We start from the raw sequence: 22,390 nt of genomic DNA, 5'->3' as shown, positions 1-22,390 counted from the left end.
AACCATCTCCTCTAATAACTACTAAATTATCGATTCCCCTTTAATTAAGTTTTTTGCTGCTTCTAATCTTCCTGCACTTTCTTCAAATTCTGGACTACGGGGCGAACCAATGATATTCCCTCCTTTGTTCATAATGGAAGAAACTGATGAGCAGTGAGCTTCTTGAAGATTGTCTCCTGCAACCACTCTCTGGTATCCCTCTCTAATAAAATTGATCTACAACCTAAGTAAGAACCAGTTCGAACTACGGCCCTGATAGCGGTATACTTACCGTGCGAAACCCCTCCACTAGTAAACACAGCCATACTTTTTCCTATATGGTATCCACAATGAATAATTAAAAATTAAAATTCTTATACAATTCTTTAAAATAAGAAATTTCTTTTTTTCTCTTTTGAAATACCTGTGTCTTCATTCGTCGTAAATGGGATATAAACAATTACATTGTTTTTTCTAATACCAGTGCATTCTTCAATTACTAACTTATCAATATTTTGATTTAAAAGATTTTGCTAAAAGATTTGAACCATATAATAAAATTTTGTGATTTCACGATTCGGTTTTCGCTTTTAGTTATAATATAGAGTTTTTATTCAGTAAAATTTACCTGAGATAATAATATACACATATATGCATATATTAGTAAAGCATTGGTCCATTGCATCTAATGTGTGCTGTGATATTTGGTTTGAATTATTCCAGAAAGGTAGGTATGTATCGTTTGGACCGAAAGGTGAACCTATACCTACTAGGTACTAAGGGAGTGGAACATACCGAGACCTGAATATTGGCCCGGCGGCCATCAATCTTCTCCCGAGTATTGTGTTCCCTTCACACATCTTACCCGCTTAATTCCTTTTAAAGTATTTGTTACCTCCTGCCCTTATTTAATCTTTGTCAGGATTCCCTTCAAATTTATTATAAACATAATAACTTTTCTTATGTTCATTAGATTTACTGGTCCAGTCTCCGTCCTAAAGGTACCTATCATGTCAATAATTTACTTATTTATTCTCTCACTTCTCATCTCATTTTTAATTTTTTCTTTATCTTTTACAACACTGGGCACAACCTATGTTATACTTTTTAAATTGCTGTTTTGCGTTCTCTCTTAGATTTTTGATTATTTGTTTGTGAATTAGTAGTTTTTTCTTTCGTAATTAAGTAATAATTTCACAGCTTTTATTATTTTAGTATTATTATAGTGGTATCATTTCACTTCCGCACTAGCAAAGGATTTTTCTATTCATGTTGGGAGAAAAAACACTAATGAAGTCCTAAGAATTAGAAATATGTTCTTGCATTTTTCGTTTTCAACATGATGGGAACATATTTGGTGCAGTGTTTGTCTAATTTATTTATCGATCAAACCGCACGTGTATCACGTATGTATAACGCATTAAACGTTTTACAGCCTCGGCACACCTATATTTCGAAAACGGGTCGTCCGATTTGGCCTAAATTTGGAAAAAAATATTTCTTACTACCTTTATTAGTAGTTATGTTAGCAAAATAATTTTATATGAAAAAGAAACCAAATTAAAAAAAAAAAAGCCAAAAATCTGAGTACATATGCCGTAGAAATGAGGAGCTCCATATTTTGTGCAAACATCGCAACTAATTTTCAAGTTTGATGTTTTTATTTACTCAGTAATATACTGTGAATATTTTGAACTCAAAATACTGATATTTTCAGTCCCTTACACCAGATTCACAGGTTTTTTGAAGCTAAAATTTGGTTTTTAGCTCCTTTAGATATATTAAAATACAGAACTTTTTGCACGAATTACTTAAAAAGTTTTCCAAAATAAATTAATATTATTGATTTTCTAGTTAATACTATCAAAGCAAAACTTCTGTTCAGTACCTTATATTGAAATGTAGACAACATCCCGCCTGATCTTAATCCCTTGCAGGACCGCCTAGCCGCTTATTAGACTAGACCTTCCGTGTTGTCGCCCTCTAATTGCTTATGGATAGTGGCCCGCCCCTCAAGTACATGTAATGGGGGTTATTACCTGTCGGTCAGATGGCTTAATTACAGGAGTGTTGACTTTGGGAAGTTGATCTCATAGCCCCTTCCCTCCCCATGGCTGTATGACGCTACATCAACTTCAGCCCAACTTATTAGCAACTTGGCGCTGCAGTGTTCGCTTCTGGCTCAGCTCGGTTTATTTGTCAGTTATTATATGCTGTCAGGTGGATACATAAATTTAGTTGGGGTATTATCATTTATTATTTTATATAATTTTTTATTTGGAAAAAATATAAGTATGGAATTGCATTATTCGTTTTTTCCAAATAATTATTACATTTGTATAATATACTAATCAATTACTGCTAAATAAATGCTCTATTGCAATCAGTGTATGTAAGTTCTGTTCGAATTTCATATTTTATAAATTAAAAAAAAAAATTGCAAATCGTTACACAATGGTTTATTATTTGAGTTAATTATTTATGTAGTTTCATTTGTGTAAAAAATAGTATCTACTCATGTGTCCGCTCAGTACAATTTTTTAAAAATCCTATTTTTGTTGTCTTAAAACCTGAATGAGGTTAATTGTTCTATTTAACTTTTAAGATAGATTATTGAAAATAATTGAGCTAGTATTTCAGAAAAATAATAATATTTAAAAATATTATTAATGTAAGATCTAAATTCTTTATTAATTCATTACTAGTGAAAAAATAATGGATAACATCGGGAGTAATACCTAGATAATTAAAATATCACAATAGGAACATCCTTGAAATCAGTTTCCTTTTCTCTGCTAGTGTAGTAAATTTTAACATTTGTTTTATTGTAATCGGGAGTGGGGTGGCTCAATGAGTAAAGCGTTGTGCTACTAACTCCAAGGACCAAGATTTGAATCCAGCTGTGGCAGGTAATTATCTATTCTGTAACTGTAGCCGGGAACCGTTCACATCCTCAAAAGTGGGTACTGGTATTCGGGAAAAATCTGGCGGTGGAGCGTGACTATAAAAGAAATTTCTCCTTATATAAACATTTCCATGTATAGTGGCTTGAAATGAATAAAATTTGAATAGCTTCTGTTCGATTTTTATTTTCAAAATGATCTATTCCATTTCAGAGTGATACAAATCGTTATTTTGTTGGTGAAATCTAAGTTTATGTACACGGATACCTGTATGTTTTATTTATTGGCTCTCAGACATAACAGAGTGTATTGTTCCTACGGAGTTGTAGGACAGGTTATAAAGCAAACCAAAATGTGATTGTACCGTAATGTTGGATGAAATAGAGGTCCGTATTGGACGGCGGTATGTTGTATGGAAACGATTTATTACCGGGGGCACAACAGGTGTGTGTGGTCCAACGGGTCTTTTTGTTCCAACATTCCCCCTCCCTCACAGGTATTACTCCATTCATATTTTTTTTAATCTCTTCATTAATGACTCACTCGTCTCCTAATTAGCAGTTTGTAGGCTATCGGGTTTTGTTGTAAGCAAGAGAACAGAATTATTAGCTTGTTCTGAAAATTAAGAATATATATGTATGTGATACCGTTCAACTGAGATTTAATTTTTCTCCCATGAAAATAATTTACCCCTAGCCATACCGAGTTCTCTGATTTTTCAATTTGAAGTTTAATCTATTCTTGCATAATGACAAAATATATGTTGCATTCTCATTTTTAGTGATGGCTAAAGAAAGTGAAATTATTCCAAAAATGACTTTATTTATTATATTTGTGCATGAAAATGAAACATAAAGGAATAGGATTTTTTTTTAATATCAAGATTGGCTGATTGTTATTTGTAATTTTTATATTCAGAATGTTTCTAGTTGTAATATGAATAACTACAAAAAAAATTGCATTGCTTCGTTTGTCTGTAGTTCGACATTCCAACTGAAATTAACTGATTTTTTGTGATCATTTGTTTTTATCTTTTTATTTATTGAGATTGATAAATGGATAGATAATTTATTGGTATTACTTTTACGTTCCATTCCCTTTTTATTTTTAGAATTTCCAGAGTGCTTGGTCACGAACAGGCTCGCGAGTCCGAGTTTATAAATGAGGTTACCCTATAAATGACTGATGCTGATTTAGAAACTGGTGTAATTAACACCGGGCTGAGGATCAAACGATTCCAACTTTGTTAGTATACAAGCCAACTTCTCTGTCCCTCTTAGGTTATTTGCTTTATAGCAGAAGCAGAATAAATCTACATCTAAAACAAATGGTCATTGAGATCTAGCGTTTCGTATAAATAGCAGTGTTTGTGTGGTTGGGTCACATGTCAAGATTAATTGTTTGTTATAGAATTTAATTGCCCAAATCTGTTGTTGTTAGTTAATTTTGTATTGGTTAGATTCCATTTAGAATCGTGCGTGTATGATATAATTGTCGTTATGTTGTGGAGTCTATATAATATAGTCGTGTCTTGAATTAATAATCATTTAAGTAGTGTAAAATGCTAAGTTCACCTGAGACTATCAATAATACTGACCGTATTTCGCAATAATGTCAGTATTACTATTACTGTCATGAATGAACTAAGTTTAAGGCCTAGTGTAAAGGGATTATATTACTTCAATACTGTATTAGCCATCAATATGCTTTCATTACTTTTTGCCCTTTTGATGGTTTATCATGGAAATATTGACGGATGTATTTGTTTGATGTATTTAAATGAAGTATTGAATGATAGGATGATGATTATTTTAGAAGTAGATATCTTCAACTTCTATACGATTTTAATTTAGATGTTTTGTATTTATTAAAACTCTATTTTATTTATTTTTTTAATAAAATTTGTAAGAATATATTTCTTAATTAAACTTTTAGTCAGTAGTTAAACTATTTTATTATTATAAATTGTATTGATTATTGCTGGACTAATTTTTTTTCTCTTTTTTTTCAGGTTTGTTATGTTTAATCACTAAGTCTTTACTGTTCCGTAAGTAAGTTTTAAATAATCATTTAGTTGATTAATTATTTATTTAATTAACCACATTTAGTGGATCTGTAAAATTTCTATTTACATATGTATTTTTTTGAAAATATTTCTAATTTTTAGAGTTTGCACTACTAAACATTGTACTAAAGTTTATTTAAACTTTCTTATATTTTATTTGTACGATTTTTTTTAAATTTGATTAATTCAAATATGTCTTACTAAATATCGTTGTAATCTTCCAATTATTTATTGACTGTGGTGTGTTTTACTTATTGGTTTGATTACCTATAATTGCGAGGGGGAGGGGGAATTCAACTAGTCTTGGCCCTATCATTTTATTTTATTTTTCAATATTTTTATGTAAAATTCTTTTATTTTATTTATTTCATATTACAATATTAAGTGTATAGATTTTTTTTTGTACAATATTCCGCATCATTCAGCTTGAGTTATCACAAAGCTGATAATGGTTTGTTTTTCAGGAAATATAAGTGTATAGAAAATACTTGAAAAAGATTGACGAACAATAGGGATTAATTAATTAATAAAGAACCTGACAGGTCCTTATGAGTCCTTGAATTGATTCCTGATTTCACGTGGGCGAAGGACTGGAATATTCCATAAAGCAAACGTTCCAGGAAGAATATTGCAGACAGTATCAGCGGTGTTATCAAGTGCTATCGACGGGTTCCGGATCCTTTATGGGGAATATTTATTAACTTCCTTTTGTTCTTGGAGTGGAAATAGTCCGTGTAGGGATTGTGGAGAATGGGGAATGTTAACTCTAGTTAACGAGCTGTATTAAGTGCAAAGGTGGTAATTAAGGCTCGTGTGGAATTTATAGAGTGGGCCCTTAAAATCTGCTTTTAATCATTTTACCATTTTCAGGTTGTAGGAGCAATAAGTGTAATATGTCGCATCACAAAAATATAGAATAATGTATGGATGAGTATTTTTAAATAATTTTAATACATTATTCGTACATTCCTTACATTTCTCAACAATAAAGTTACTATTCCCACAGGAATATGAAGTTGTTTGAATTGCTTAGATATTTTACATCGTTGGAACACAACATTTGCTCATTGCTTAAAGAAAAAATGCTAGTTTGGAACTGTGGTACGAGTACTGAGTATGTGTCGGATGTAACAGATAGGAATTTCTCAAGAAATAGGATTTGCTCATTCTATTATCATATGTTCAAATAGGATTTAATAAACTTGACCAAGTTGAAACACATTAGAAAACTGTTTTAGGGACAAATGTTTTGTTTAAAACTGGAAGAATTTACTTAATGGAAACGCAAAGAGTCAAACTACATTGGGGCATTAAGATACTGTTTGAAGAATATACTTGCTGTGTGAGGAATGAATATTATTAATAGAATCAAGTCTTTTTATTGCTGCTAAAAATTAATTTGCCTTCTTTTAAATAGTGGTTATTTTTAATTTTTTTGATGGTTTTGGAAATGTACAATTGCAGCGAAATCATACACAAGTACAAACACTTTAATTGAAATCCCCCATACGCCCAAACAGCTGCTGTTTCATTTGTGTAATAACGAAAAGAAACCAGCTAGCTGAACAGTTACATGACATGCCAAAAGTATTTTGACCTCAACAACAGTTTCTTAACAATCATGGGATATCGATGGTTAATTTGAGCCATAAATTTACCCAGCTATCAAATCTGAAAATAAGAATCATCGTTTTTGAGTACATAGATTATTGTGAGAAATGATTGAAGAACTAGTTTTTGTAATTTTTGCATTGAAAAAAACTTGTTATATTAAAGATAGTATAATAGTAAAAGTAAAATAGAAAAGACAGGTCCATAACTTATGAACGGATTTTACATTTTTATTCCGTTCTGAATAAATATTTCATAGATAAAAGAAAAAATTGATTTATATATGCTGTATCATACTATAATTTAAATGTTTTTTACAATTCAAAATAAATAACTTTGATACCACAAATGGTTTTGACATTACTTATGCCCCCTTTTTTTTAGAGTACTACATTTGGTTTGTTTATTTAGAAAATTTATTATAAGTTATAATTTTTGAGCACGTTGCTTTTGCTTTATAGTTTGTATCCTTGTATCTATAAGTGAAATAATACAACCCTAGCGATTGGGGAATCCCCTGTAGTCAGTTGGACGGGAGATATTTTATGCCGTATTTATCCTATATCCTCGGGAGTCAGGAATTTTTAGATTTGGGAAGCTCAGTTAAGCTAATTGAGGGTTAATTAAAATATTGTTAGATAAGAGTATATGCTATAGTATGTGCTACACTCGCCTTGAGGAGCGGCCAAGTTGGCTGTTTTAACTCCCCTCGTTAATCCTCTGTTAATCAGGCGCCCTCCTCATCTGCATAAGTCTCTGTCACTAATGCCCTGACCCCTGGGGTGTAGACTTTTTGTACCTCTCTGCACTTTCCTTAATCAGCCTAATTCCGTTTAGGAAGTTTAATATTAGTCTTCTAACAACCAACTCATTTATATCTGTTTGCAGGATTTGGAGGACTCGGCATTTTAAATTTGACCATTTATTTTTATTTTTTCTGACGAGTTCTCTACATCAATTTTATGTTTAAGAATGAAACTACACACACCCCGGTATCGTAATTATCATAATTTATAATATTTTAGATAATGTACTAAGTTTTAGTAATGTTTTTCCAAATTATATTGCTTGTCTTCCTGGATACATGTGGTCATCACAATTATTTTAGATAATTATCTGTTATGAAGACTATCTAGACGTCGTAATAACTATATTAAGTATCTAGACGTAAAATAACTGAAAAATTCGTTTTAGAAGTTCGTCATGTTAGTTGGAATATTGTTACAATATGTCTCAGTACCGAAATAATTTCATAAAGTATTGGAAAAAATTATGTCTTCTAAATCTTTTACGATCGTTCAGTGTTCTAGTTCCTTCTAGTTCTCTTTCTGCTCTTTTATATTATATTGTTCGAACGTTTCTAAACTTTGGGAAGTAGTTGTTCTGTTCTAGTTTCTTGGATATTATTGAGGGTCTCTTTTTTCCTTTTGTATTGATTTATTTTATATATATATTTTTTATATCATTCCAAATTTATATCGGAGTTATTACAAATTTGTTAACTATACCTCTATTTTGTATGGACCAAATACGCGGTTCTTCTTTTACGATAGTATTGATGGTCAACAGTTAGAAATCCGATAATTCAACAAGTAGATTGTTTTAGATGTGATGCTAATATAAATCATGAATATGAGTTTATGAAATTGTGGTTTATAATAAATAACAAGCAATATCGTTTATTAATATTATGCCATATAAATATAAATCGTAGAATATAAATTAAGAAATAAAAAACTCGTTATAAATAAACAATATTCGTCTTTTTTCGAAGGGTCTCTAAGTCTATCTCCAAACCTTTTTTTTTTTCTTTTACAGGTCTTATGTTTCTCAGTGGTGAAACTGAAGACCGAAGTTGAACCATTGAAGTTTTAATTAGTTTGCGATCGGTAGGAGATCAGTTCCCGATAAGGGGAGATTAAGAGATGTTTTTTAAAGACTGACCTTCAAGTAGCCTGATATGAATTAAAAAGTTTTCCCTGTGAAATACTATGACCTGCTCTGTCTAGCAGTAACCGAGCCGAGTAACTTGCCTTCTAGTTTCTATATTCTTTAACAGGCTGTTCTCTGGTTTCAAGTTTAACATAAAACCTTGGTTTATTATTATAAAAATGTGAATATAAAAAATGTATAAAATAAAAATAGTACTTAGTAACTATTTGTAGAGTAAACACATGAAGATGGACGGATGGTTTGAAACGTTATTAAAAATATATTATCAATGCAATGTTATAAAAAAGTTGAAGTATGAAGTCTGCTTACTAGTCCAAAAAGAGAAAAAAATGAAAAATTGGTGTTATTATTTTCAATCATGAGAGATAGTTGACCGAGGATGACTTTTACGAGATAGAAGATGGTTGGGGGGTGCGGTCAAAATAAAACACAAAAAAATTGGCCAGAATTTCTAGCCTCCATCAGGGCTGTTAGCTTGTTTCATAAAAAAAGTGCTAGTCGACTTGACTGCGTAACGGAAATGTCATTTTACTCTTTTTTGATATATATTCCAATACTGTATGAAATTATTTCGGTACTGAGACATATTGTAACAATATTCCAACTAACATGACGAACTTTTCAGATATTTTCGACATCTAGATAGTCTTAATAAGAGATAATTATCTAAAATAATTATGATGATCCTATGTATCCAGTAAGACAAGCAATATAATTTGGAAAAACATTAATAAAACTTATAAATTATGATAATTACGATAGCGGGGAGTGTGTAGTTTCATTCTTAAAAATAAAATTGATTAATATTTAATATATATAGCTTCTATTTCTTTTTATCTCAATCCTGAAACAGTGGTAAATTTTCAAGCTTGGCGGTAAGATTTCATCAACAGCACTGGCGAAGGCTAGAAATTCTGGCCGAAACGTTGGCATGATTAAATAAGTTATTTCAACTTATTTGTGTTATATTTTGACCACACCATCCAACCATGTTCTCGTATTATTATTTTTCATTCTGTATTTTTTATCATGTAAATATATTAAAATAATTCGAAATAAATGCAAAGCTTCATAGCATTTAAAATTATTTCTATTGAATATATAAAGTGTCATTTGTATGCCTATTTTAACAGGGTTTTCTAAGAACCCGTCTGACATTTGCGTGGTATTGCAGATAAGTTCATAAGCCTGTCAACTGCTCTAGAAATTAATTAATTCTTTTTTTGACGTTGGGTTCCTGGAAACATGCTCCATTGCGCCACGTGTTGAACTTTCGTTAATTAATCATTATATTATACTGATAATTGAATCTAGTGCGCATGTGCATGAGTGAGATGTTAAATACCTTTATAAATAGACTTACACTAAATAACTTCACAAATACCATCTGAATTCGTAGTATAATCATTTCCGAGAGCTGATCGAGCTAGTTCGTTCCGTTTTAATTTAAAGATATTTAACTGTATTTTAAAATTTTTTTTTTCGTCCGTTCCTTCTGTTTATGCGATAATGATTCAGTTATTCAACCAATGCCGAAACAATGGAGTTGATGGGAGGGCTGGGATATTTACGCGGGTGTAGATTACTGGAGTTTGGTCACGTTTTGTTTTGCATTATGGGCACAACTGCATTAGCTTTGTCGTTGATTTAACCCCTTTTCATTTGTTTGTACTTCTAGTGTTCCAGTTACCATGTTCAATTATTTAATTACAGAGCTGTTGTTTAATTATGAGAATTCCACATGATATACTGACAAATTTATCCATTGTATTTGATATTTCATTAGGAAAATAAATATATAATAATGTTCTTGTTAAATTTATCTAAATTTTCTTAAGCATAAATAAGAATCATAAGGCTTTTTATTAAAAAAAAAAAAAAAAAATATTGATGATTGCTTTTATATACATCATACATTTTAGTCAAGTTTTAAAATTTTCAGAAGTATCTTAAATCACTTATTAAATCTATGAATAATATCTTTTATTTTCAATTTATAAGAATTTTTTTTCAGGTTTAATCCTTTTAAAATATATTATTGGCAATCCATATTCATTGGACAATGGTAATAAAATTTATCATTTTTTTTCCTTTTTCGTTTCAGGCATTCAATGATTATATTGATATTGACATATAAACAAAAAATATTTAATTTATCAAAGAGAAAGTATCGGTTGAAATGGGTGTTCACTCCAATCTGATAATTCCAATCGAGTTTGGATTTATTCGTTCACAGTTTAATTTAATACATTTTGCAATCCTAAATTCCGTTGTTATCCTCTTTTTAGGCTACGGAAAGTTTGAATATTAAGCTCATCTTTATTCATTAATAATTTTTCATTTTAATTATATTACATATATTTCAATGGCAAACCCATTTGAAACCTCTCACAATATGATTAATTTTTTATGCGTTTTTTATTTCTAAAAAGAGTGTAGGTAGTCGTTTTTGTCGTATGATGTTATGGTTGTTTGGAGTATAAAGAATTGTTAATTAGTTCAATGAACATTCCTTATAAACAGTTCATCATTCTGCCTGATTTTCTGTCTATGGTTAAACACAGTATCACCTTATTTCGGCCACGTGAACGGACTTTATCTGCAAATCTTGGTGGCAAGAAAAAAATTCAAACCGTTTTATAGGGGGTTTGCTTGAGAAGAAAGAGGAGACGCTACGGATGACTTGTTCGATTACCACAAAGGGCTGATGGTGCCTTGCCGTGTCTACATTTTTGCCAAGTCCCTCTTTTATATTCTGATGGTGTCTGGACGTTTTCACTTTCTCGCATAGATCAGTTTTTTATCCTTATTAGCAGCACGTAATATTCTGAGATTCCTGGGAGATGGAAGAGCAAGTTTGCCGAAGGAACAGTTTATTTGTTCTTTGTTTATTTCGATGTGACTTTTCATTATTTGGAATTTTAGAGTTAATGGCAATAATAATTTCTTACGCAGATTATAAATTTGGGGTTGAAAATCAATCATTTTACCGAATAAAATAATTTGTTGAGAGAGGTTTTACTCTTATTACAATCTAAGTCGACAATTTAGATTTATTTCGGTATAATGTAATTATTTTTTGTAAAAGCAGTAAAACCCCTCTTAACTGTTCTGCAAAACGTAATCATTATGTACATCTGATTTCGTTGTATTAATAAATGATGAAGTTAAATATATATATATATGTCTTTTGGTGAACGGTTTAATTTGTTAGCTGAAGATGTTTAAATTTTTATTTGCTTTCACAAAGTTGATTACTTTATTTATTTTATCATTACCGCCAGTTTGTCCAAAGAGCCAGTTAAGCGGAATTCTATTGTGTAGTTTTTCATTTCCTATAGTATCCTTACAGACTGTTGTGTTCTGTTATTATTGCTCCGTTCTTCATCATTAATTTAGAAACTGTTCACGTCTGCTTGTTCTGTCACTTCCTTCCAAAATTAATTTCAAGGTAGCACTAGTTGGCATTCTCGTGACAGTCAAAACTTGTTGCTAAACTTTAAGCTGGAGCATTGCGTTCATATACGTTCTTTAACTAACCGGAATAAACCTTAAATCAATTATATGGACCTTCTTTAGACGAGTATTTGAAATGTAATATTCCCTTTTTCAACTTCCATATTACTTTCCGTTCATTGTTTAGCTATATATCAGGTAAGATCTAACATTGTTATTGAATAGTCCAAATTGTGTCTAAATACTAGGCATAGATTACTAAGCTTGAAGGGATTGTTAGTTAGGTGATGGATTAGGATGGGCGTAGATAACTGTTTAATTATATTTAAGGCAACCCTTAATGGCCTACGATAGTAGTTTAAGTTTGGAGTAGCTTGGTGATGTAGTTTCGTGGTACTGACTAAATAGTTAAATAAGTTTGGATGTTGACCACGTTTAAGGGATAGGTTCGACCATGGGGTCTTAAATATCTCATCCTGTATAGCAGCCACAAATATTTTCCACATATATAGTTCCTTTTTTTTTTTTTTTTAATTCTTAAAAAATATGAATTAAATTGTTAATAAAAAAAATACTGGATAAAGACAAGCGAAAGATAAAAAGTAGTAGAGGTGCGAGCATGGATGATAAAATTGACTTAAGAGACGATAAAGAAAATCCTTGGTGGGCGTGAAAGCTCTCCATTATTTACTACGGCCAGGGTGGTGTCTTCGGAGGAGGAAGTCCTAGTGGCCTCTTGATCCAAGAGTCATGTTTTTGCCGTTGATGCCATCTGGAGAGTTGGCTTAGCTCTTTGTGTGTTTCTGAAGTTATGATCTACTGTTTACTGGCCTACCAAACTTTCCAATTTTCATTTTTTTTTTTTTTGTCATTTAAACATGCTTGAAATTTTAAGGAAATGGTATAATTATCAGATGTACGGAAATTTAAATTTTCCTGTTAGTTATTTTCTAGAAGGAATGAGAGAGACGTAAACAGATAAAACCCATTCCTAACGAAAACATGGTGCATTTGACACTTGTTGGTGTTTAGCAGACCCGTTGAAGCTGCGGTGTATGGCCGGTTGGCTTTGCCTCCGACCGCAAGGTGATCAATTAGTGACTTCGACTTCAGCCGTCAAAGATATCTCGCGAGTGTGTCAGAGCGAAATTAGCGTTGTAGATGGAAGGAGCTCGATTAAAGTGTACCCGGGACTCACTAATGATCTCTTCTAAGACCGCCACCGTCAGTCATGAAAATTCTCATCCTGACTTATCTCTTGGAAAGGATATATTCATGTAAGGGATAGTTGTAGAGTTTTATAATTACAGGGTGACTAAGAAGTGCAAATTAAAAGAGATGTTATAGAGTTATCTTTTCTTCCAGTTTTTACAAAAAACAAAAAAAAAAAAATGTGCAGATATGATGCAGATAGGATATCAAAATATATGTTTTTCATTTAGCCTTCAGAATGCGAGAATTGAGTTAGATTCACACTGTGAACTTCCTTTCCCTTCTATACGGCTCACGTTCCCTTTATATAATGTATTCTTAAGTATAAATTCATATTTTTTCCCTTATTTTTCGTTCAATATGGAGAGAAACATATTTTTTATTAATGAGCTGTCGCTGGTTGATTCTATTTCTTCAAAGTTTTTTTTTATTAAAAGTTCCTGATTCAATTTTCAAAATCAGTAGGTGAGAGAAAATGTGACCCTTTTACCACTTTGACATCAATAAATAACGTACATAACGAGATATTGTCAAGCTAATTTACAGAAAAATATTGAAGTCATTTATTAGTTCTCAATACAATATTATACTGTAATCCTCTTTTCATCGAAATTTTTTGAACCCAAAATACTTTTTTCTTTTTAAGAACTTTCCTTTAACTTTTGCAGGTATTACTAGAGTTTCAATTTTATGGTAGATATGATCACATTTGATGTTAAGTAAGAAAGAACTGAACAGTTTGTTAAATGTTATTCCAAAAATGTTCGGAAAGTATGCGAAAACGTTTTGGAAGAAATTGGAACCTGTTGTGTGAATCGGCCTTTCAGACGGTTGCATTAACTTAAAAATTTCTCCATTAATATTGATTTAATTTAATTTAAGTTAATAGAAAAAAAAATTGTTAAACCCATCTTAAAGTGTGTCTGAATTTTTAAAAAATAATTTATTATTGTTAATGCAATATAATTTATCGAAAATATTTTTAGAGGCACTGCGTACTTATGTTGATACTTTCAATTTTGTAGGGAAATAGTTTATAAGTTTGTAAACGTTGATCGTTAGTGAGAATTACATTGGGATATCTAATGATCACATTATAATTTAGGTGTGTATTTACATTTGATGAAGATTATAAACACTAAGTCGTTTGCCTATTCCTTTTTTACGAAGTTTATTTTTTGAGTATTAAGAAGGTTTTGTGGGCGGGCCTTGAGGCTAGATCATAACTAAGCGCCTCTGAAATTCCTCCGTGGCAACTTTAAGGAGGGTGGAAAGTTTAATAAGCCGAGATGACAAACTCCTTTTTTTGAAGCCTTTCATTTTTTCCTTTCTTAAAATTGAAGCAATATTTGAGAGGTACTCGTAAACCGTAAAGTCCCTAAAGCCGTAAGTGAACTGGGACTTTGGAGCCATTATATCCAAGTTGAAAGCCATTGTCTGATATCGGGTTACATTTTCTTCCTCATCGCTCGGACTATGTAATTTTCCCGAAGTTCTTAGCCAAGTGTAGTAAAGTCTTGCAGCTCCATTAATCGTGGGATGGTGATTACTCAGGCCTTAAACAGTGTCATCGTATGCTCATTTAATACCTGTTAACTGCGGTAAAATTAAGCCTTCCTTCGCTAAGATAAATTAATGCCAGGGATGTATGCTTGTAGATAAATGATCATTGAACATTCCTCGTCTGTTCAGGTATTTTTAAGTTTGTCAAAGGAGCCCTTTATAAGTGTTTCCCTTTCTTCCTGGGATGAATACCCTATTGTTCTCTATCACACCATGTGGAATAATTTGTTGTAAATGAAAATATAGATCCAGCTTTGATAATTTAAACTCAGATTGGAGCTTTCTTATATTTTAACTAGTTGGAAATCTCGTCCTCACTTTTAATCCGCGCCTCCCTCCTCGTTTATATATTTTTAAAACCTGTTTTTGATCAATTAAGTCAATGAGTGAGAAGTTAAAAACACACATAGCCAGGTTTTATTATAGAGATATAAACAAAAAATTGGTGTCCATGGGAACTTGCACAGAATAGTTCAGAGCAATAAATATTAGTAAGATTTAGATGATATCATTATTTTTCTTTTGTAGACAATTAAATTATTAGGAAATAGATAATTTATGAGTTATTCGAAAATTTATTTTTTTAAGTTTTAGAAATTTTTTTTTTGATTCACTTTGATTCTGAATTCACACAGAATTAAGAATCAAAAGAAACAGAGTCACAGAACCACTAATGATAATCTCAAGTTCTAAGATAGACAGTTTAGTTTGTGAGAAACAGTGATAAATAAATAGTGAGTGAGTGGTATCTTTTATTTTATTTGTAAAAAAAAAAGAAAATGAAATGGGTTTCCTAGAAAACCTCTACAGAAAAAAAAAAAAAAGCCTTGTCCATGTTTACTAATGTTAGTGCGATTTAGATGATATGAGTTTTGTATTACTGAAAATATTATTTTGTTTCAAATGTGAGTCTCTGATCTTCAGATGCTGATTTTTCGATTTATTCAGAAAAGTATATATATATATATATATATATATATATATATATATATATATATATACATACACACATATACATATATTTTAATGTATAGTTTAAACAAATTTCTTTTTAAACCAATTAAATTCCGAATTTCTCGAAACCCAGTGCCAGCATAAGGAGAACCACCATTAATAATTTCTACTTCATAGGCACTAAATTTTTAGATTCTGTGATCAATAAGTCAGTGAGTGGCATTTTTGAGACACGCACGATCCAGCTTTATTGTATAAATAATTATTTATAATTTAAGATTTTAAGAACATTCCTAACTATGACTAAATTATAAGTAGGCATTTATTTGACCCGTTTACTGTACCATTCAAAAGTTCTAGAACCATTACAAACGCTTTGAATGTCATAAACATCATTGAGCACTCCCACGCCACGAATGTTTAATTGACACGTTTCAATCAATCACTGTGTATTTTTAAATTTACTTGTGGAATGATGTACGATTTTTTAACTCACCTGAATATATAGTCATTCTTTCTGTTCTGTAGAAGTTATTTATATTTCGCAGCACTCTGATATCAAATTGCTTTTTACTTTAGAAATTGATGAATAAAGTTTTAATAAGCCTGGGATATTGCTATATTCGGTTCTCGATCGATACATTTTAATAACTATTACTTTAGTTAAAATGTACTCGTCTGCCCAATTAAAATATGTGTTTATTGCAAATATATTTCTTAGTTTTTAATAACTGGATAACATTCAGGTAGGGTTATTGATTGTGTACCTTTTAAAATTAGTTTCGAGTCTCGTAGTACTTAGGATTTTTCCTGGAAACCTTTATTGTTGGGCGGTAGTTATGAAGAAGTGAATGATTTTTTATATTAAGTTTTTTGATGAAAGTAGTGGTAGTTAAATGCTTTGTAACAATATGACATAAAATGTTGCGATTCTCTGAAATAAAATTATTATTTTTAAGAATTTGACAAATTAAACTTGTTAATTTTAAGTGGGCTAATACTAATAATATAATACCATTGTTAAATTTAACTCGTAAAGAGATCATTATTAGTTTGTTAGAGTAAGGTTGTAATCTGTACTTACTCCACCCCTGTTAGAAATAACTAGGAAATAGAAAACAAAAAAAGATAATATCTAACTAATTTCTGCTTATCTTTGCCTTATACACTAATAGAGATTCTTGATTACCAAATGATTCCATAATTAAATTTTATTTCGTTACTTGATTGTGATACATTCTATCACTAGTTTGTCAAACTATTTAAAATTATAAAAAAAAAAAAAAGAAGGTATCATACTAGAAAGAACTCGACACAACCATCGTATCGTAGACTACATACGTAATGTTTTCTGACTTCAATAACAATCACGAGAAGTAGGGATTTTATTTATTTATTCTTTTTAATTATAAATATTCAAATTCCGTCTAGAACGGCGATTTTTCATTTTCTCATAATGATAGATTTGTATCTTCGACGCATTTCTTCAATTAGGCTTAGGATATATATAAATGAAATGCCGATGTATCCAATTTTCGTCTTCATATCTCCTTGTTTAAAGACGTGTCTCACTTTTTTACCTATTAGCATGTTTCAATTTTCACCTTTTAAACTACGAGTATCCTCTCCTTCAGTTAACCCCTTGTTAACCAGTGTATGAAATCCTTATAAAATTATATTAAAAAATTCAACCGCTAGTAGAGCATCGATTTCAATCTATGGAGATTCGAAATCTGATTTGAAATTTTGAACAGGACGTATTGGCAATATTCCTGCCGCAGCCGTTCCACTCGAGCATTGTTGGCTTAGCCCTATTTGATCAGCCTTTGTTGAGTGATACGATATTTGTCCATTTGTATTGGGCTAGTCGGATAAATATTGTTTTAATAATCTGGCGTTTGTGTGTACTTCGCACCTCCACAACACAATTGCGATTAGTTTCCTCAACTAAAATGTGTTTATAACATTAAATTGGATATGAAAAATCTTGAATCTTTGAATTAAACCTCTATACCCATAGAACAAACTAGACCCCTTACTAAGTCTTTTTGAAGGCATTTTCTCTTTTGCCGTAAATGAACAAAGTGCAAGAGAAGGAAACGGAATGAATTTTATTTTGAAAGAGTCGTCGGCGAGAAGTGTCTATAACAGCGGTCTTTTTAAAAGGGAGGGTCTCTTGAGCTCAAGAGGAAATTGACGCTACTTTTGATGGCACCTTCTCAAATTGACGTACAAACTTCTTGCTAAAGGGAAAAAGCTCTACCGTCTCCGGCTTAGAAATATTTTGTTGTATGCTACAATTTTTAAAAAATAAAATTCTCGTAAATTCCTTCTTACTTTTGTTCTTATTATTTTAATATTAGCCTGTCAACTTGACCGAACTTGAATGTTTCGCTTACAATCCTGACTTGAGAATGTTAGGTGATAATTTTAGTGTTTTGGAGAAATAAACACTCCCCAATGGAAACATATTTCCTCACACCTGTCAAAACTACCTTCTGAAAAGAATTTAAATAAAATCAATTTCCATATAGACTAGAAAGCAATTTCCGTGTTGTTATATATGCTACATTATAAAAGAAATTTATCTTCGGGCATATTATAGATTGAATCTGAATGAAATTTAGTATATTATATACTCATTTCTAAGCCATGTAAATGGTGCATTGGTTTATAATATGCTATATTACGGTTTATTGAAAATTTATAAACTGAAAGTTGATTTGAATAAAAAAAAAATCCTGAGGAGTGCGTTTTTAACTTTCTTGACACCAAGAAAAAACATATCCTTACTTCTTATTAAAAAAAATGAATCAATAACTCATCGTTAAAAACCAATTTAAATTTAAATAAAAATATATGTGAAACAATAAAATTCATATATTTTAGTATTAAGAATAAGGGTACTTGTTTTGAATAAAATGGGTTCAAACTGTTAGTATATAATCTAGGTTCAATGTTGTTAAATGTTCTCATATTTTGTATTTAGTGTATACGTATATACGTAGTGTAGTATCGTAATTAAAACTAATAGACCTTCAAACCATTTTGCTACCATATGGTGGCAACAATGAATCTTTTATTATTAAATTGAACGTCGTTATTGTCTAATTTAGTACTTATTTGAGAAATCGCCTGGTTGAAATCGTTAAATTCTTTTATATTATTTCATATTAATATTCTTTTTGTTTATTTTTTTTTCCAATTGTGTACTTTATCAAGATTTGTATGGAATATCAATTCTGAATTGCGCGTTGCCGTCAAGTCATAGGGGCGTATAATGTATCGAGATTAATCTTGTCGGACTAAATGCCGTGACGACTAAATGTTCTAAAGTACCTGAATTCCCTCTGCTATCAGAGCCGGCCTTTGTTGTAATCTAATCAAACCGAGTGGTTTCTATTCGCCGTTTAAAATTAAATTGGTTTTGAATGTCAATAGTAGGACTTATTGCGTTAGTTGCAGTACTAATTGTTTTAAAAAAATGAATAAAATCGGGCAGAAGCAGTAGTCGGTAATTTAAGGAAATATAGATAGAATAATGTTTCTCCGGCAGTAATATTTTATATACAGCAGATTGTTTAAAAAAGCCATCATTAAAAGTCGGTTTCTTTTCTATCATGAAATAAAAAAAAAAAAAAAATGATGTAATTAAAGGGGAGACCTAAACCCCAGGGACGGTAGAATACGAACTTAACAGTAATTACCAGCTTATTACAATATTAAATGAATCCCTTTTAAATTAAGAATTTAATTTAAATTGCTAATGGCCGAGATAGATGAATGACTACTCCCACATAACTTTATATTTGTTTCGGCGACTCGCCACTTAAAAGTTGGGTTCGAACTTTTGGACCTGTTTAATATTTCTTTTGTTCGATATTTAATTTCCTGTCTTTTAATGCTTTTTTGTCTCGGTCCTTATTGTTTGGCTATTTTCGTGAACCATTTGTTGAATTAACAAACCCAATTTAAGTTTTTTTTCCTCCTTCTAAGATTTAATTAATTTTAAATTAAGAATTTTCCCTGTGATATTATCATCTTTATTCCTATTTTTTTTTTTTTTTATCCAACATGCTCTAAGCTGCTCTACCGATTCTATTCCAGTAAGAGATACGGGTAAGAAATACAATTCAACTATTTGATAGAACTACATATTTCCAACATCTGAATGTTACATATCTAAATTTAAATATGGAAATTAACCTTATTCTTTTATATGGTAAAGACTTTATCTCTGCATTTTCTCCTATGTTTCGCAACTTGAAACAGTTTACTACAACTCAAACTACACATTGATCATCGCACTGCAAGAAACGACTTAAATGATTTTAACAGATGGTCTTTAAAAGTTATAGAAATCATATTAACAATAATACAAATAATTTTTTTAACTCTTAATTCCTAATTATTTTGGTACTTAAATTTAACTCTCTAACAAATATATTTTAATTAATTTATGCAATCTTTATATACATATTTGTTCTTAGTTTGTATTAGTTACAATTATTTGGAAAAATAACATTAGTTTAATTAAGATTGTATCTGTGACAAAACTTATATAAATTTCTTACAGATTTCGGAATACTCCTCTTTCTTCATAAAGATTTTGGAAAAATTATTAATTTAACTTTTCTTTTCATTCTTCTAAAAAAAATCTGATTCGGACAAGAAATTTTTTTTAATTTAGTTTATTATATTTTTTCTGTTTAAGTTATTAGTACCTTTTTGTTAATTTTAGGCCGTATATCATATTTATTTTATAAATTCTTATGTTAATTTAAATGTCCAATTATAGACTTCATTTTTCAAAAAACATTTTTACAGTAATTATTTCGTTTAAAAAATTTAATTTTTATTTTATTTAGCTATGTACCTTTTACGGAATAATAAACCTGCACTTTTATATGTTCACATTAGCGTTTTAGAAATCATCTATTCAAGGAATGAACAAAATTTTATACATGAAGAATTGATTTATAACAAGCTGTTCAGTTTTTTTATTTTAATTGTGCCTAATAGTTTTAGTTTAAATTAAATTTTTTTTTTTGATTTTGGGAATTTCGAAATGACAAAATTGATTTATCATCTTTATTTATCTAGTATTGAACTTTTGTATTAAAATTTTGCATTTTTTTTTTGTTTCAATTTGTTATCAGTTAAATCCGATTTCTTTTTCTTTTTTTTTTTTAGGGGCATATAGAAGAATACTTACTTTTTTTATTTATGAATTTTTTTTATAAAAATAAATGTTATTAATACCTTTTGTGACCTAGCTAACCGCACTATGAGGTACTTTACTGATTCGATACCTACGTGCAACCGCCTGTCCTGTCGCCATATCCAGACGATACTCCAGGAAGGCCCTGGGCACTCACTCGGCACCGAACAGTTGCCGAAGACTGGCCGTTCTCTGTCGCTCCAGTTGGGCCTCGCATGCGCGTTATCTGTCTGTCCGTATGTTGCTTCTGTCCGCTATATTATACTTGATTTTAAGTTACCCCGATAAGGGATAATGCAGAAACTTTAGCAACTTGAATACTCTTAAATCCCCTGAACCTGGTAATGCATTGTTTTCTTGATGGGCAGAGACTGTCTTTAATTTGCAGTATAACCAAACCATCCGGGATCAAATGTAAAATGCAATCTGTGCAACATTTTACAGCATGTTGTTGTATGAATTAAGATTCAAAAGAATTTTATAAAAACTAACATTGAGCAAAACTGTAAAAACATTTTAACAGTAAATTTACATTGCTGGTAACAGTTGTTCGTTCATAACTTAGGCATTCATTATCTTATTGATTATGACTTTAATTTAGGTTTTAGTTTTACTAATACTGTAATGTCATCTTTGATAATTTTGTACTAATAATATTACATTCATCTCGCCTTCATTCTTACCATAGGCCCAATGTTTTCTTACTACACTCCTTTATTTGCAGGACATTTCATGACCTTTTTACCATTCCTTATTTCAGAAAACATAAAACAATCCGCCGTACATTGAGTTGACTTTCTTGTTCGTTCTTTGGCAGGGATATAATATATACTTGTTCTCCCCCTAATCATATGGTTCCCAACGGGTGTTCCGCGAGCTCCGAGCGCATATACATTGAGATTATTGTCGATTTTCAAACCTTCTCCAATTCTGTAGCGTACCTGACTCTGGAATTTCCATTTTTTTTTTACTGATCCTGATAGTTTTATGATTTTAAGAAAGAATTCATATTTTCCATTTTTTTTTTATATATACAGGAGCTCCTCCCGGTGGAAATAACAAAAATGACTTCTTTTTTTTTACAGTTTTTGAATTCAGTTTTTCATTAGGAGCCGTCACTTTTATATTTGTTTTATCGTGCTTATCTTTTCCTTGCAAATCAGTTTACAATAGTTGATTACTTGAATTAATTATTTTATTATTTAAGAAAATAACAAATGATAGAATATCTGGTGTTTTTGGATTTTATCTATATGTTGAACTGTTTAATTTCACATTTGAGGTTGTAATTTGTAGGTTGATTTTAAAGGTTCATTAATGAAAATAATAATCCCAAACTAATTAAAATGCTCTGTATGTTTTTATTTTAATTTTAATTTTTTTTTTTTTTTTTGTATTATTTTAAGAAAGTGATACCTAAATACTGTGGGTTTTTTTCTCAATTTTGGTAAACGGCTGTAGGAATGTAATTGA

At 30.6% G+C, this 22,390-nt stretch overlaps 2 protein-coding genes across 2 annotated transcripts in view; one reads left to right on the top strand and one right to left on the bottom strand.

Annotated features, from left to right (window-relative positions):
- 5-HT2B (5-hydroxytryptamine receptor 2B) overlaps positions 1-21,095 on the bottom strand; it is a gene marked incomplete in the record, with an annotated part of 72,875 nt that extends 51,780 nt beyond the window's left edge. Inside the window, 1 exon segment of the mRNA XM_067046178.1 lies at positions 21,013-21,095.
- Positions 1-22,390, top strand: part of Rpn2 (Regulatory particle non-ATPase 2) — a 440,957-nt gene that overhangs the window by 175,955 nt on the left and 242,612 nt on the right. The window lies entirely within an intron of this gene.

Source organism: Halyomorpha halys, unplaced genomic scaffold (assembly GCF_000696795.3).
Source record: "Halyomorpha halys isolate HHAL.00 unplaced genomic scaffold, Hhal_1.1 Scaffold448.1, whole genome shotgun sequence".
NCBI lineage: Eukaryota > Metazoa > Arthropoda > Insecta > Hemiptera > Pentatomidae > Halyomorpha > Halyomorpha halys.
Note: the sequence above shows the minus strand (reverse complement) of the source record. Positions and strands in the feature narration are given on the sequence as shown.